Here is a 16,008-nt window from a genome sequence, read left to right as displayed (position 1 = left end):
CTGTATTCAAGGATGGAGCCATTTGTGTAGAAACTCTGAATTTCCTTACCCATGATTCCACTAACGTAAACAAAATGACAAAAGCAAACTGAAATAAGATTACGCAACGGCAAAATAGGCCTGGTTTTGTAAAAAGAGAGGGTATGTTTTATTTGGTCCTTTAAGGGAGAGCGAGCCGTACAAAGGAAACTTACTGTGTTACAAAGCCGTTGCCAATGCTATGCTTTAGAGGAGCCCTTCAGATCAGAAATAGGTATTTTTCCATTTTGTAATGGGATCTAAAGGTACCTTAAACATTCCAAAAAGCAGACAGCCCTTGAAGGAACTGCCCTCCATTTAAAAACCCTCCATATTATTTTTAATTAATTAATCTTGCGCTACAGACAAATTAAAATGTATGGTATATAGGTAAGGGCATAACACCTGTAAGTTAATATTGTGTGGGTCCTGTGGAAAAAGGCAGGTCCACCACATGATGTGGGCATTTTCCTTGTTTCATTACCCACTCCATCCCAATTACAAAACTAAACAAAAATATTTCTTAGAGGGTCAAGAAAGTTCCTCAACATAAAAGGACGCCCACACACAGGACCCTCATTATAGTTTTGGGAGAGCTGATAATTACCTCGACTCTATACATAATAAGGTGTTTTTGTTTCTCTGGGTCAGGGTTAAATTCCTAAAACAGAAGAACACTCAAATTAATATGTATGGACCTGGGTAAGGAGAGATCAGCTTCCAGGGGCTATTGCTTTCTCCATTTCTTTCGGCATTTTTCTTAAGGTTATTCCAGGGCCAAGATAGAAAGTTATTTTTTTTTATTTCTAACAATAAAAGACTTTTGGTTAATACAATTTAAAATCAGGCCTGCAGCCCAATGGGAGCTTCAACTCCATCAAAGATGTTTCATTTAATTGTAAAAATGTTAAATATTTATTAAGAATTTGCCTGCACACAGACAAACTACTTGTATTCAATCATTGTCATCCACATTTATAATATCAGCCGCCATACAATTTAAATGGTCCCTGCAAAAACATAACCTGTAAGTCTGCAAGCTATCCACCATACCTCCAATACAATGATTCTCTCTCCACACCCCCAACACTGACATGCCTAGAAGTGAACTAACTGCAGCTCTCCACAGCATACCCATGCACAAGCTTCTAGCCATACCCAACATATCACATTATCAACTGCTCTACACAATAGTCACTCAATGCCATCCTCAAGACAGCGTAGAGTGCACAGTGGCGTTCCATGCTGATCTTGAGTGTTTATGCTGGTGCACTGTCTTCTTGGCCACAGCATTGGTAGTGGGCAGTTTGAACTCTCGACATAAAGGAGCAACCTTGGAAGCTGGGTTTCAATCTTTCCTTCAATGATTTTTTCTTAAAGAGGAACTGATAGGAACTACAATGACCTATAGTGGCTTACAATTAAAAAAAAAAAATTTAAAATAGGATTGTTGTGCCAACTATCATGTTATATCCTAACCAAGGAACAATTGGCTATTTATTTTCGATTGCTGTATTATTGTTCTGCAATGGCAGGCAATTAAAAATAAACTACTTGATTTAAATGTTTGCTACTATTTGTAAACAGATTGCCCATAAGAAAGACACCTGCAAAAGACAGATTACCAAAAGAGAGTATGAAATCTGTGAGGGCAAACTTAAGCAGTGATGGATGGAAGTAAAATCTTCAGCTCTCCGGTGGCAGATTGCCCTTGCAGAACAATGCCATTGGTTACTGTGACCGGACCATAGTTTGGCCCTACGAAAGAGGGGGGGGTCTCTAACATCCCTTCCTGGTGCCTGTCTGCGGACAGCCTCCCCAACCCCTCCTTATCTCATATGATGGCAGTGTTGATGCTGCAACGAAACGTGGAGGTTGGTGGGCCACATAATTGTGCCAGAGTCTCAGAGAGCACAACAGGAGCCGGTACCGGAAGAGGAGGGCGGTATTGCGGGACAATCCAAACACAGCTACGGGTTGAGCTTCACCACTGGTGTGGAGAGGGCAACAACACCAGCGACAAGAGCAGGGTGCGGCACGAGAGCTCCCAGAGTCAACGTGGAATCCTGGAGCAGAGCATGGCTCCAGAAGACAGCCTGTGCAAAGGAAGGCCATAACCCACTAAACCACCAGTGTGATATGATATGAAAGGTCATTCATAATGGGTTTAATACCCCGGACCCGGGGAACGAACCTGTGTTGCTCATGTCGTCTTGCTTCCAAGTCGAGCATGTTGCGCTGAGCTATCCCCCCGTTGTTGTGTATTAAATTAAGGCCTCTATGAAGTCCATCATAATAGCACTATCCCACCAGGGAAATGTTAAGTAAAACTAGGCCTGTCCTAAAGCCTAGGGAAAAGGGAACAGAAGCAAGAGCAATGGAGAGCAGGTGGCATGGATAATGGCGGCAGTACAATCAAGATATTAGCAACATAACAGTATTGGAGCCAGTACGAAGGACATCTATCTCCTCATTAAAAGCCTGCATTTTTTTTTTTTGGGGGGGGCGCTGTTGCGCTTGGAGAAAATGGCCGCCTGATTGTGTGCTCCGTCTCGTAAAACACCTTCCTTCATTAAATTCCACGTAGGTGCCCTCCTAAACTCTGAGCCAGCTACCAGATCCGACGACCCGAAACCTCGGGAGTGTGCTGCCCGAACGCCGCCTTCCAGATCAGCCCTGCTGCGGAGATCCAGCGTCCTGAATCCGGGCCGGGAGCTGGCGCTGCTCCGCCCTTTCTCCTTGCTCCAGAGCTGTGCGCCAGTTGCGCCGTGGATCCGGGGCCTGCGTGGGGGAGGGGCACAGTGCGGCCCGGTGCTGCCTTTTCCCCTACTTTGCATGGTCCTGCGGCGGCCTGCTTGGAGGCATCGGCCCCCCGTTTGGACCTGGGGGCCGCACCTAAACCCAGAGCGGGCTGCTCCGCCGCCCCTCCCCGGGCAGCGTGCTGTTTCCTGGAGGCCAGCTCGCGGGACGCCCCCTTATCCCGCGCCTTCTGTGAGTCTCTCGGAGCCACGGGTCACCATGCCCGCCTGCCCTGTGGTGACACCGGCGACGTCTCACGCCGCTCCCCTCCTGAGAGCGGGGGCAGAATTTGAGCCCTTCTCCACCGGCACTCACGGCGACTGGTGCCGTGCTCTACGGCCCCTCACCCTCCGTCAGACACTCTGGGCCCTGGCCCCCAACCCTTGCTGACACTGCTGGGGGGACACGTCTCATCGGGCACTGGGCCCCTCATCCCTCAAGTACTGGCGCACAGCATCCACCACCGGCTCCTAGTGGGTGCCCCTCCAGGCACAGTCCCTGCAACTTTGAACACTAGCGTGGGGTCCTCATTGCGGCGCTACGCCCCCAGTTCCTGCGCTCAATTCGACCACCTGAGTTCCTGGGCCCCAATAAACTTTGGTCGGAGGGGCTCCACGTTGGTGGCCTCAACCGTGGCGTGTGCCTGCTGGTCTCCCTGCACTACCTATGTATCCTGAAAATTGCAGACCCCCCCCACACTGCCCGCTTCAACGTGGCCGGGCCCCAGACACCCTGCTTGCCTCTTGTCGGCCCACGCTCACTGCGCAGGATGCTCTGCCGCCCGACCATTCGGTTCGAGGAGCGGACTCCCCAATTCACTTCATTGTAACAGCGCCCATAGTCACTACTTCCTCATTTATGGCCGCGGTGCATTGATCCCCGACCTTCGGCCCTCGCCCAAGACCTCCCGGGTGATCTGCTCCGGTGGAATCACTCACTGGCCACTTAGTGACCCCCGGGGTCCTCGATCCAGCAAGCGACGGCGACCAGAAACCCCGCAACCAGCTACTACTCAGCATTCTACTCTGTCACTGAGGCTTTCTCTTCACCCAGAATACCTTGAACGGCCGTCGGACTCTCCTTTGTTGCCTACCCCTCCCGACGCCCCTATCGCCCTCCTGGGCCACTGGGCCTACCCTTCTCCTGGCATCATGACTAAGGGAACTGGAAAGAAACAATGTTCGATCAACATGTTTACAAAGACCTTGGCGGGGCCAGTCGAGGAGGCGCCTGATCAGGAACCATCTAACACGTCAACGTCAGACCCAGCTGAGTCCCAAAGAATAATGGAATACATTCGGGAGGGGTTCACCACACTCCACAGCAAGCTTGACTACATGAACGGCACTATATCCTCCATCAAGGCCCATATAGAAAAGACAGACGGCCGGGTTACTGAAATCGAGACACGAGTGAGTACCACTGAGGATAGCTTGAGTTCCCTCAGGCAGGAGGTCTTGGCGCTCTCTGGCCGGGTCATCGAGGTTGAGAAGAAAAATGAGGACCTCGAATCTCGCTCAAGGCGTAACAACCTCTGTATTATTGGAGTACCCGAAGATGGCATACACGAACCTATGGAGGACTACGTCGAAAGCATGCTATAGCAACTGCTTGACTCTCCAAAGCTCTACCCTCAGTTTGCAATCGAGCAAGTCAATTGTGCCCTCACGGCAAAACCCAGACCGGGCGCACCACCACGACCCATAATAGCTAGAGTCCTACATTTTCGTGATCGCGATGCCCTCCTCAGAGCGGCGAGAGCTAAGGGAGAACTCCTTTTGGGCACAGCCAGGATCCACCTATATCCAGACTTCTCGGTAGCGATTCAGCAGGAACGCAAAACCTTCTTGGCGGTGAAGAGGAGGCTGCGAGACCTGCAGGTCAAATATGCCATGCTATACCCCGCCAAGCTGAGAATCGAACACTCTAACCGTGTGTACTTTTTTACAATCCCGGAGGAGGCCTCCAGATTCCTCGATGAACACTTCCATGGCTGAATCTCTCCTGCAACACATACTGTTTTCGCTATGTTCCTTACCTGTTTGTCTATGATTGGGACCTTGTTTTATTACAGCAATTCCTAATTGGTGAATGAGTGTTGGTAGAGGCCGCTCCCTGTCTATGTGTCCTGGTTACCCGTGACATGCACGTCCCGGTTCCCAGATTGGCCTCAAAGCTCCAAGGGAGCCCCTCGGGCTCATCGTTGAATGCCTCTCCAATTAGATTCCCCTCAGTAGCGTTCATTCAACATTGGTATATTGTCCTACAGGTTATTGTTAAAAACAGCCACCTCTCTGCCGGAGGCATCATTTGCTACTGTAATGTCCCCTTGCTGATTGTAATCTGCTTGTGACACTCTCTGGCTCCAGAAACGTGCAATCACCAAATTAACACGTGGCCTCACAACCTGAGGGCGGACCTCTGGGCCCATTGCTGAGCGCCTCCCTAGTCTAATTCCCCTCTCCAGCGCTCATCCATTACTATAATGTCCCTTTTAATATGTGTTGTTAAACCCAGATATTGTCACGATCTTGTTGGTTGGGAGGCTACCCCTCCCAATCTTGACCGAACTGTAGTTGCTATTGTGCGACCGGGTCTCGCCCACCTGGCTAGCGCTCTGCCCGGGTGGCACCCAATACCACCACTAGGCACCATGTTCATCCTTATATTGCCTTCCGGTCCGGAGCATCACCGCCAGGCCAGTTCACAGGCCCCCCAGGCGTTGATGCCATTGGTTTGGATTTGGTTGTTTGGGTATGGGGTTATCATTCCTTGGTATTCACAGAAGGGGTGGTACATAGGGCAATGTCGACCCAACGCTGCTGCAGGTCTAGACATCCGATGAACCGAATATGGGGGTTACCACCCTATTCTCCCGTAATCTCTAATAAATACCCCTGATCTGTTAACTGAGGACACCTTGTCGTTCATGAGCTGGAATGTGCGAGGCCTAGGAAACTATAAGAAAATGAGACAGCTACAGCTTCAGGCCGAACGTCACAGGGTCAAAATCCTGTTTTTGCAAGAAACGCACGCCTGCACTGAGCATTGTGAAAAATGTGCCAAAATGTGGGGCCCCCAAAGGTACTATACGAACTTCTCCACCCAAAGCCGTGGGGTAATGACCCTAATTCACAGGAGCCTTAGGTTTAATCCCATAGACACACAGATATAACCTCAGGGTAGATCTGTGCTACTCCATGGTATACTACAAAATAAGGAAGTGGTCCTGTTAAATATCTATGGCCCCAACATCGATGATCCCGAGTTCTATTTGCATCTTATGTCCCTCCTCGACAGCGGTTCGCTCTTACCAATCCTCTGGGGAGGTGATTTTAACACGATATTTGACGTGGACCTGGACAGATCCGGCTCCAGACCCTGCCAACTCTCCAAGGCCGCCTACACTACACTGTCATCTCTCCCCCGACTGGCCCTGGTGGATGCATGGAGGCTTCTCTACCCCGACTCCCGCTCCTACTCTTTCTATTCCTCGGTGCATGATTCCTATTCCCGAATCGACAGATGGCAGTGTCTGACATACTCATAAGGACTATATCCCTCCTAACGATCCTTCCCAGAACTCTCTCTGATCACTCACCGGTGACCATTACCCTGTGTTGGGGCCCGGACCGGGACCGTACCAGACACTGGAAAATGAAACCTCACTCCCACCTCGACTCTGTCTTCAGCTCCGAGCTGGAGGCGACAATCGAGGAGTTCTTTGAAATCAACACCAACACAGTGTGCTCGCAAGCCACCCTCTGGCAGTCCTTCAAAGCCTATATTAGAGGTATCGCCCTATCTAAAGAAAATGGCATACTCAAAACAATTCGTAAAGATATTGCCAAGAGTGAGGCTAAGATGTCCGCACTAGAATCCCAATGCTCGATACATCAAACTCCGGAACTCCTAGCGTCAATCGGCACGGAACTTGACGCCTTCTGCTCACTTGTGGACCGTGAATTGAGATTTCTGGACAGCCCGGGCCTTGCGCGGAAATACGGCGAGGGTGAACGCCCAAGTCACCTCCTGGCCAGGCTCCTCCGCCAGGAGTTTGGCGCCCCACCCATCCCTGGAATAGAAAGACCTGATGGAACCCTGGCTACGACACTGCAAGATATATGCCAATGCGGACAATGTCCCAAAACCGGAGATTGATTCCTATTTAGACAATCTTCCCCTCTCGATCCTTTCCCCCGAGACCATCGCCTCTCTTGAGAACCCGTTCACCCCCGAGGAATTCTCAGACGCTATAGACTCACTCTCTTCCGGCAAATCCCCTGGTTCAGACGGCATCCCCGTTGAATTCTACAAACACTTTAAATCACTCCTGCTCCCTTGCTTAATGGCCCTTCGGGAAGAATCAGTGGAAGCAGGTCAGTTCCCCCCTTCGCTTCGAGAAGCCACAATAACCATCTTGCAAAAACCCAGTAAACCCCCCACTCAATGTGGCTCCTACCGTCCACTCTCACTTAACAGTGATGTCAAGATTTATGCCAAATTGCTAGCCCTGCCCCTGGCCCCCTACATGCCACACATTATTCACCCTGACCAAGCGGGATTTATCCCGGAACGCTCCAACTCCTTGAATTTGAGGCACCTCTTTAATATTATAAGCAGGGTCAATCCAAATGTCCATGCGGTAGCCGCGACACTCAATATGCAAAAGCTTTCGACTCTGTCTCGTGGAGTCACTCTGGCATGTTCTCGAAAGATGCAAGTTCGGTCCCTGCTTCCTTTCCTGGGTCAGGCTGCTCTACTCTAACCCTGTAGCCAGGGTCCGCACCGAGGACCGATGCTCCCCCCTTTTCCAAATAGCTAGGGGTACGAGACAGGGTTGCCCCTTCTCGCCACTAGTCTTCGCTATGGCGATGGAGCCATTTGCGGACATGCTCCGCCATTGTCACGCACATAGAGGCCTACGTACTGCTGGTTCCTCTGATATAGTGTCCCTGTATGCCGATGATGCCCTTCTCTTCATCCGTTCCCCCGATGTCAATTTGGCCCCGATTCTGTCAAATATTGTACTCTTTGGCCGCATTTCTGGCCCCAAAGTAAATTGCTCCAAATCCACCCTTTTTCCGCTAACTGCCAGCACACCCCCCCACCCCTCGACACCCTAGGATTCACATGGGCCCAGTCAAACTTCACCTATCTAGGCATTGTGGTGTCTCGTCACACTGAGCCGGTTTTTGAAGAAAATTACCAAAAATACCTCACAAACCTTACAGCAAAGTCAACGGGTTGGAGTAAACTTCCGATTTCACTTGCTGGCAGGATAGGGATACTGAAGAATGTAGTGCTACCTCAGCTTCTGTACAGGTTCGCAAATATCCCCTTGTGGCCGGGCAGCGGGTTCTTTCAGGCATTGACCCGTACCCTTAATACCTTCCTTTGGCACTCAGGTGCGGTCCGGCTCAAATTCAAGACCCTAGCCGTCCCGATGGAGGCTGGCGGCTTTGGGGCTCCTGATTTTCTTGAGTACTGGCTAGTCTCACAACTCCAATATACGTCATACTGGTTCAACACATCGGACCCCCCATCCCATGTCAGACTCGAAAAACTATCTGTAAGCGACCGAGACATCCGCTCCCTGATTGTCGAACCCACACCGAGGGCACTGGACTCACTCAACCTGGCGGTCTGCACGTCTATGGCCCTATCTAAAACATGGCAACTACTGGGCATGGCCCATCCCTTTCATGGCAACCTACCGCTCTGGAACTTCCTCCCAGAGGTTCCACACGTATCTTCTCTTATTGTCCGCCGGTGGGCTGGGCTGGATATGAACTGCTCCGGGACGTTTTTGACATGGGCAATTTCATAGAGTATTCTGATCTCTCACTCTCTCTGAGACGGAGACCATCCATCTGGCTCCAATACTCATCCCTCCGGAAAGTACTTAAAGACAAATACCTCAGTTTCCCGGCAATACCGCCCGATGAGCCTGTAGTTGCAGAGCTATCCTCTCCTACTCCCATGAGGGGCAAAATCTCCAGACTCTATACTCTGGTGCAGGCCAGATCAGCCCCCGTACTCTCCAAATTAAGACATGCTTGGGAGGACGACCTTGGGCTGGAGATGAGTGACGAACGATGGGCCCGTATGTGTGCACGCATTCATGGGGTGTCCTTCAACTCCCGCTTCAAACTGATCCAATTCAAGATACTCCGCAGGTACCATTACACTCCGAACAGACATCACCATATTTCAAATGACCTTTCCCCGAGGTGCCCCAGGTGTGGCTGTGATGACGCTGGCTACTTCCACATGATCTGGTTCTGCCCCCGCCTCATCCAATTCTGGGGTGCAGTATGCTCTACTATGTCTGAAATCCTCGAACATCCTATCAGTCCATTCCCAATGAGGTGTCTTTTCCATGACTTCCCCAAACTCCGCCGAGATTCCAAGAAACTAGCTGGCCTCTGTATGCTACTTGCAGTACGCTCCATTTTACTCTGCTGGCTACTGCCCACCACACCTACTCATGCACAGTGGCTCTGGGCGGTCACCTGTGCGTCTGACACCGAAGAAACCTGGGCTGTACAACAGCCTGCCCACTCAAGACCTAGAGATATTTAGTTAAAGTTTCGCTCATTCATGTCTCCTACTGACGCTGCTTCAGATCCTGCATCTCCAGCCCTCTCCCCCCACCATTCCTCTTCCTCTTCCTGATTGCCTCCCTCTCAGCCCTGCACCCACCTCGGATGTTGCCATCATATGTGTGAACTGATTTTTGTACTTGCTCTGCACTTCTGTACTGCCTGCATTTCTTTGATTGTATATGCCTTGTGTGTAACTCACCTGTTCTTGTGTTACCAAGCTAAATAAATAAAAGTTTTTTTAAAAAAAGCCTGCATTTTTAAATGTCTAGCTTGCGTGCTCTGACGCTATGCCATCCGATTTTTCTTCTGGTTTTAAAAGTTATATTAGGAGAATTATTTGGGCTGATACGATTAACTATATTCAACTGAACTGACTAAAGACTACTAGACTCATAATGCATTTCTCTGTTTCTGTAATAGATGTGCACCCTGGAGCCACTGGCAAATACTCTGTAATGTTTCAGAGACATATGTAGGCAGACCTGTGCAACATTGAATACATGGGAAAGCAAATACTAATAGCGTGAGGTGGTGACCTGAAATAAAATAACAAAAAATGGCCACTGTGTACGTCGAGTAGTGTTTATGTATATTTATTATGATTTATTATTACATGTATTGGCAGCACCCAAACCCGTAAGTATCATGGCGCTGGAACAATCTTAGGAAAATAACAATAGAGAAAAACGGTACATAAGCTTAATAGCAAATGCTGCAGCGAGTCAGGTAAGGGGGATACCCCAGTTTCAGGCTAGTCGTATTTATGAAACAGCCAGGGTTTTAGCAGTTTTCTGTAGGTGAGGTAGGATGTCTGCTCTTGGATGTGGAGAGGTAGGGCATTCTACAGAGTGGGGGCAAGGACCATGAAGCAGGTGCCCCCTGCTCTTTTTCTTGAGAATCTTGGGATGGCTAATGACAAGGTGAATGAGGATCGTGGGCAAGGGAGTTTGGTTCTTTTGGAGATGCGTTGGGTGAGGGTGCTGTGTTGTGGATTCATCTGTGTGTTAGTGAGAGAATCTTAAAATCAATACGCTCCTGCAGATTCCCATGCAATGCAAGGGTTTTAACATCTGGTCCATCACCACTCTAGTAATCATATGTGATATGATATGATATGGCATTTATAACGCGCCTATACACAAGTGTTTCAAGATGTGCTGGAACACTATTTGAATGATTCACCCTCATGTTTGGATCGTCGTCTCCCTGCAAAAACAAAGAGGCCATCATGGCTTTTACTGAGGTTTTGGAGGCTTCCGATAAATAATTTGCTGCACTTCAAATGCAAATTCAGGCAAAAGTGTGAGGGAGGGGGCATATGAGAAGAGGCTAACCACACATTTAAAGAGCCTGTTTATATCAGAGACAAGTCACCATGTGGTGGATACGTCTGTTCGAAAAACTGTCTTTCTGTATGCATAGTCAATGGAGCACTGTGGAATACTGTTTTCAGCTGATCGCGTCACCAAAATAAACATCACTTAACAGAGCATTGGTTGACAAAAGCGTGCGCATCTGCCTTGTGAATCACCTATCAGCACTGGTCACTTCAGTGGCGTAACACAACATTTGGGGGCCCACCTGTGAGCCATGCTGAGGGGGCCCCCCCAGTTCGGCAACAAATCACGGGTCGCGCTACTCTCTGGGCCGGCCTAGATTATCACGCTTGCGCAATATGCACGAGCGTGCTGCTTCAAGGTTACGCCGCACACTGTACTAGGAGCAGCATATGGTGTGTGTTTTAATGCATTCATTATACTGCACACTTTCAAAGAAAAATTGGTGAAAAAGCCAGAGCATTTGCAATTGTTCTGTAGGGTAACACCAGTCCAAAAATCCAAAACATGCAAGCCACAGACAGTGCACAGTAACATTAATGCTTTCATTAATTTGAATGCTTTGCTTTTAAAAATGCCATGCCACAGTGAAAACATGTCCAACTGGCTGTACAATGTAGACCAGTCTAGACCAGTCTAGACACATAATAACATATTACAGTAAAGCATGCCAGGCCACATTTAAACATACCTAGACTGGTTGCACCAAAATGTCGAAGCAATAACATTTATCATGGTTGCTTAATCATAGATGCCCAGGAAAATATACAATGCAACAGTAAGAAACAGCTAGACTGGCAGCAAACAAATGCCAGTTTAGCCAGGTAATTACAATTAGCAGAACTGCTTTATCAGAGATGCCCAGTTAAAGAAAGTCAAACCAAACTAAGAAAAGACTAGACTGCTGCACCAAAATGCCTCTGTAGCCACTAATACCAGATATCATGCCTGCTTAGCCTGGAGATGGATTGCCATTACGATTTATCCCACAATCCCTGCCCCCCACAGATCCCCTCTCCCTCCAACCCCCTGCTCCAACCCCCAAAATCTGCACATCATCCCAGAATTACCTCCACGTCCCTCTTCCTTGTCCCAGTGCTGACGTATGAGGCACCTTCCCTCATAGGTAAGTTCAAGGACGAGGAAGAATGGGGCTACAAGCAATGAAGATTACAGGTAACTAACTAAGCCAGGCATTACCTCCATGTCCAGATACCTCATCCCAGTACTTGTGGAAGTGCCTCATACACAAGTACTGGGATGAGGAAGAATGGGGATATGAGTAATGAAGATTACCAATACGTAATCATGGCATTAAACACAAGCAGTGGCACAACAACATTGACCTGACTGGGTTTCAGTCCTCTCCCCAACCCCTTCAAATTTTATGCTATGTTGACTCGACCTGGCTGACCTACAAAACGTTGCCAAACAGAACAGGGCACAGATGTTAAAGGGCACCTGTGTTTCGTCGTTAAGGCCCAGCAAATACTAACATAAAGCATTTCAGTGTTTGTTTTTAGGCAGTTGAAATCGTGATGGGGGATTAGTATTTGCATGTCTGGGGAGTGATTGGAAAGGTAGATTGGGGACAGGAGACCGCTCATTCTCTCAGCAGTTCATAGGTGGGTGCTTTCAGACTTAAAGGAGAGAGTTAACTGCTTGTAACATTGAAGCTGCACTAAAATAGTCTCATTAGAATGTGTAAATAAGTTAAATGCCTCCACACAAATAAGTTTGTCCCTCCCCCACCGCTTGTGAAGTTAGCACCTCTCCCAACATTTGAAGGGTTGGTGGTCTCCTGAAATTTAGGTTTTGTTTAGACCTTGAACACAAGCACACACACAGTTCAACATACACATACACGCACACACATGCACACCCAGCCACCCATACATTTAGGTGTGTACCCTTTAAGCATACAGCCACACCCAGGCAGCCACCCGCAAATTCGAGTGTGCACCCTTTCACCATACAGGCACACCCAGACAGCCAGTAATACATTTGAGTGTGCACACTTTCACCATACACTCACACAGGCATACCCAGGCTGCATCATGCGCTCACTCATTAATGCACATTACATTATATACATACATATACATACACGTACATGCACACATTTAAAGAAAATAAATGTTCTTACCTTTAATCCGTTGGTGCAGGGAATGATACCTTAAGCTCCCTGCAGGAGCCAGGAATGGTTGTTCCCGTCATCTGCAGTGGATCAGGAGGCCACCATGTCATGGGGTGGAGGGGAGTCCCATTACTTCAAAAATAAATGGTTTCTTTTTTAAGTTACTCAGACTTCATAAAGACATTCTTTCCATTAAAGGACCAAACAGGAACATAATTTTGTTTTAATGAAGACAGAAAACTATGGGCCCCGTTAGTGATGGTGCCGGCGCTCCCGTGACCCTCAGCCGAGACTTGAAATGTTCTGGTAGCACCGGGAAGCTTGGTGTCGGAAATAGTGTTAGGAGGTCGGTGGCAACTCATGCGTCGCACCAGCGGGTTACCGCTGACCTCGTAATGTGATCCTATTTCTTTTTTAAGTCATAGGGCTCCGCGCCTTATGCCTTAGAGGCCAGTAGCTTTTAGGCTTCTACGTCATGAGGTCGGAGAGCCCTCGGTCTTCATTAAAGGAAGAAAATCTTTTTTTTTAGTCACTCTGCCGTCATAAATACATTATTTCTGTAAATAAATTCTTTACGAAGGCAGGCAGAGTGACTTCAAAAAGAAACTTTTTTTTGTCTGAAGGGCCCCTCCCAGGAAATGGACAGGCCCCCCGCACCACAGGAGGTTCGGGGGCCCTAGTTACGCCAGTGGGTCACCTCATAGGGACCATGCTGGGGATGTCCTATACTGAAATGCTTTTAGGACTCTCCCTGCCTAAATACTCGTGCCATGCACTAGTTACCTACAATCTACTATATGTTCATTAATGATGGCATGGAATTACGCAGGCTACCAGTTAATTGACCATAATAAAAAAAAAAGTGTTATTTTAAACAAGATCATGGGTAGTGTACAGTTTGAATGTGGAAACTAACATTTCGAATAGCACCATATTAAGATGTACTGTTAGCAATGAGCAGACTAGCATTTGTTAAATGAATGCAATTTGTAAAAAAGAAGAGCATCAATGATGAGGCTTGAACTCTGCACTCTTGGCTGCTGACCTACCCAATGCAAACGTTCCAACCGGTATCCAGCGATTTCAGTGGAACAAAAACAGGGGTATTTTTCAGAGAAACAATCACAGCGAAAAAAATACTGATTCTTTTTTTAAATGTATATGGGGTGGGGTAAGGGTTTAAAACGGGTGGGAAGGGGGTTTGTGTGGGGTTATAAATGTAGGGGAAACCGGGTGCTTTGGCGACCCCCCCCCAAACACATTTGAAAAAAAGGTTGTTTTAGATGTAAATGTGTCTCTGAAAAATACCTCTAATTTTTCGTGATCTAATCACATAGAACCATTCCAACCATTAGTCTGCCAATGTTCTCGATATGACGCGCGCCAGAATGCCTGTGTGCTTGAGAACAGTGCGCCTGGATGCATTGTGGAGTGGGCATGCATTTGCAGACGCTTCAACCCCTGCTGAATTTCAAGGAGACACCTAGTGGGAAAATGATGGATAGCATCTGCCCAAGCTGCCCCAGAGGTTAATCAGAGGTATTTAGAAATAATGACAAGCGGTGATGAGGAGCTGGCCATTTGTGATTGTGTGAAGAGACATATGTAAAAGATTTCCCTCACAAGTACAGTAGGTATGGGATCACAAACATCGTAGAGCAAGGGCGCAACTTGCAGCCATACCCTTTACACGGAGGGAATTCATTTTATACTCACATGAAACAGGCTACATTGATGAGGTTTTTGGGTGGGACAACAAGCCTAGAATCTACAGAAATCTATGAACTCCACACATTTTCAAAAGATAGATATGCTAAGGGTCTGTGACGGGGCCATTTCATTGATTTCACAAAGGTTTCTACTAATACTTCCCATCAACCTCCATCATATCGTGTAATATCACTTTTTGGAATTTATGGACATTTAAAAAATTACTAAAAGCCACAACTAACGGCGATTGCGATTGCATGCTACAGCTCCACAATCCTCCCTAAAAATAAATCTGTTTTGCATAGCTAACCAAGACAAGCGCCGTTTAGAGCACACCACTTTTACTCCAGTTTTACATGAGAAATGCTTCAAGTGTTAGGCCTGGTAAAGCCACATACTTGGAGGCATTTAGAAACATTGTAGATTCATGAAACAGGAACACAGTAAAATAATTACTTGATGAGTGGAATGTATAGATCACACAAAGGTTGTGTATGCACTGAAGGGCAGGCAATCCACCACTGATCTTTAAACAGATCCCTTTAGAATAAATGGGGATCAGTTACCGAGTTACCCTGCATGCCCTCCAAGTGGGAATCCCCCCTTAGGTCAATGATGCAGCAGACCAAATGATGAAGGCAACAGCTTTTGTTTCCACCTGTGGGAAGGGGTGGAGGAATTCCTACAGGAGCTATGAGGAAACCACCTAAAAACACAAAAGGCAGGCTCTATGATAACGGTGTGAGGATACAGAACAACAATTCTGTACAGAGGCCTAATCAAAGAGTACCTAATGTTCTATTCCAATGTCCACTTCCGAACACTAACAACAAGATCTCGGGGGTTGCCACACCCTGGCTGCATTCTTTAGTTCATTCAGAACCTCAGGTCTCATCAGTTGTTGCAGGAGGCTAGTTGCCACCCCGGGTCTGCAGCCGTATTTCGGTTAGTAGGTTGTTGTGCTGTGCCATCATGCTTGTAGTAGTTTCAGAGTGCCTAGGCTTGTCTGTGGAATGCAGCAGTGTGGCCCTGCCAGGTTTATTCAGTCCTTAGTCTGCTGATGGAAAGAAAATAAGCAAGGGGAAGATAAGAGGAAAAAGTAGGAATTAGATGCACCAAACGTAGGCAGAGAGGGATGAAGCAAGGAAAAATGTTTTGGGATAGCAGACCTGTTAGATGGACCATATTTCTGCAAAAGGGAAGAGGTTGATATGTGCTAAAGTGTGGCAATAATCGTGTTGTGTTTCCAAAGAAGATTTGAAGAATTGTGAGTTAGTACACAATGTTGGATGCACGAGGAGCTTAAGAATATGCTTAGGCAATCCTGAAGGTTTGGTGGCTTATTTGCCCGAGCATTGCTATAGTTTGTACCGTGGGCCAATCTCCAGAATGGTAATTC

This window comes from Ambystoma mexicanum, chromosome 12 (assembly GCF_040938575.1).
Source record: "Ambystoma mexicanum isolate Mex_15411 chromosome 12, UKY_AmexF1_1, whole genome shotgun sequence".
Taxonomy (NCBI): domain Eukaryota; kingdom Metazoa; phylum Chordata; class Amphibia; order Caudata; family Ambystomatidae; genus Ambystoma; species Ambystoma mexicanum.
This window is presented reverse-complemented; position numbering follows the sequence as displayed.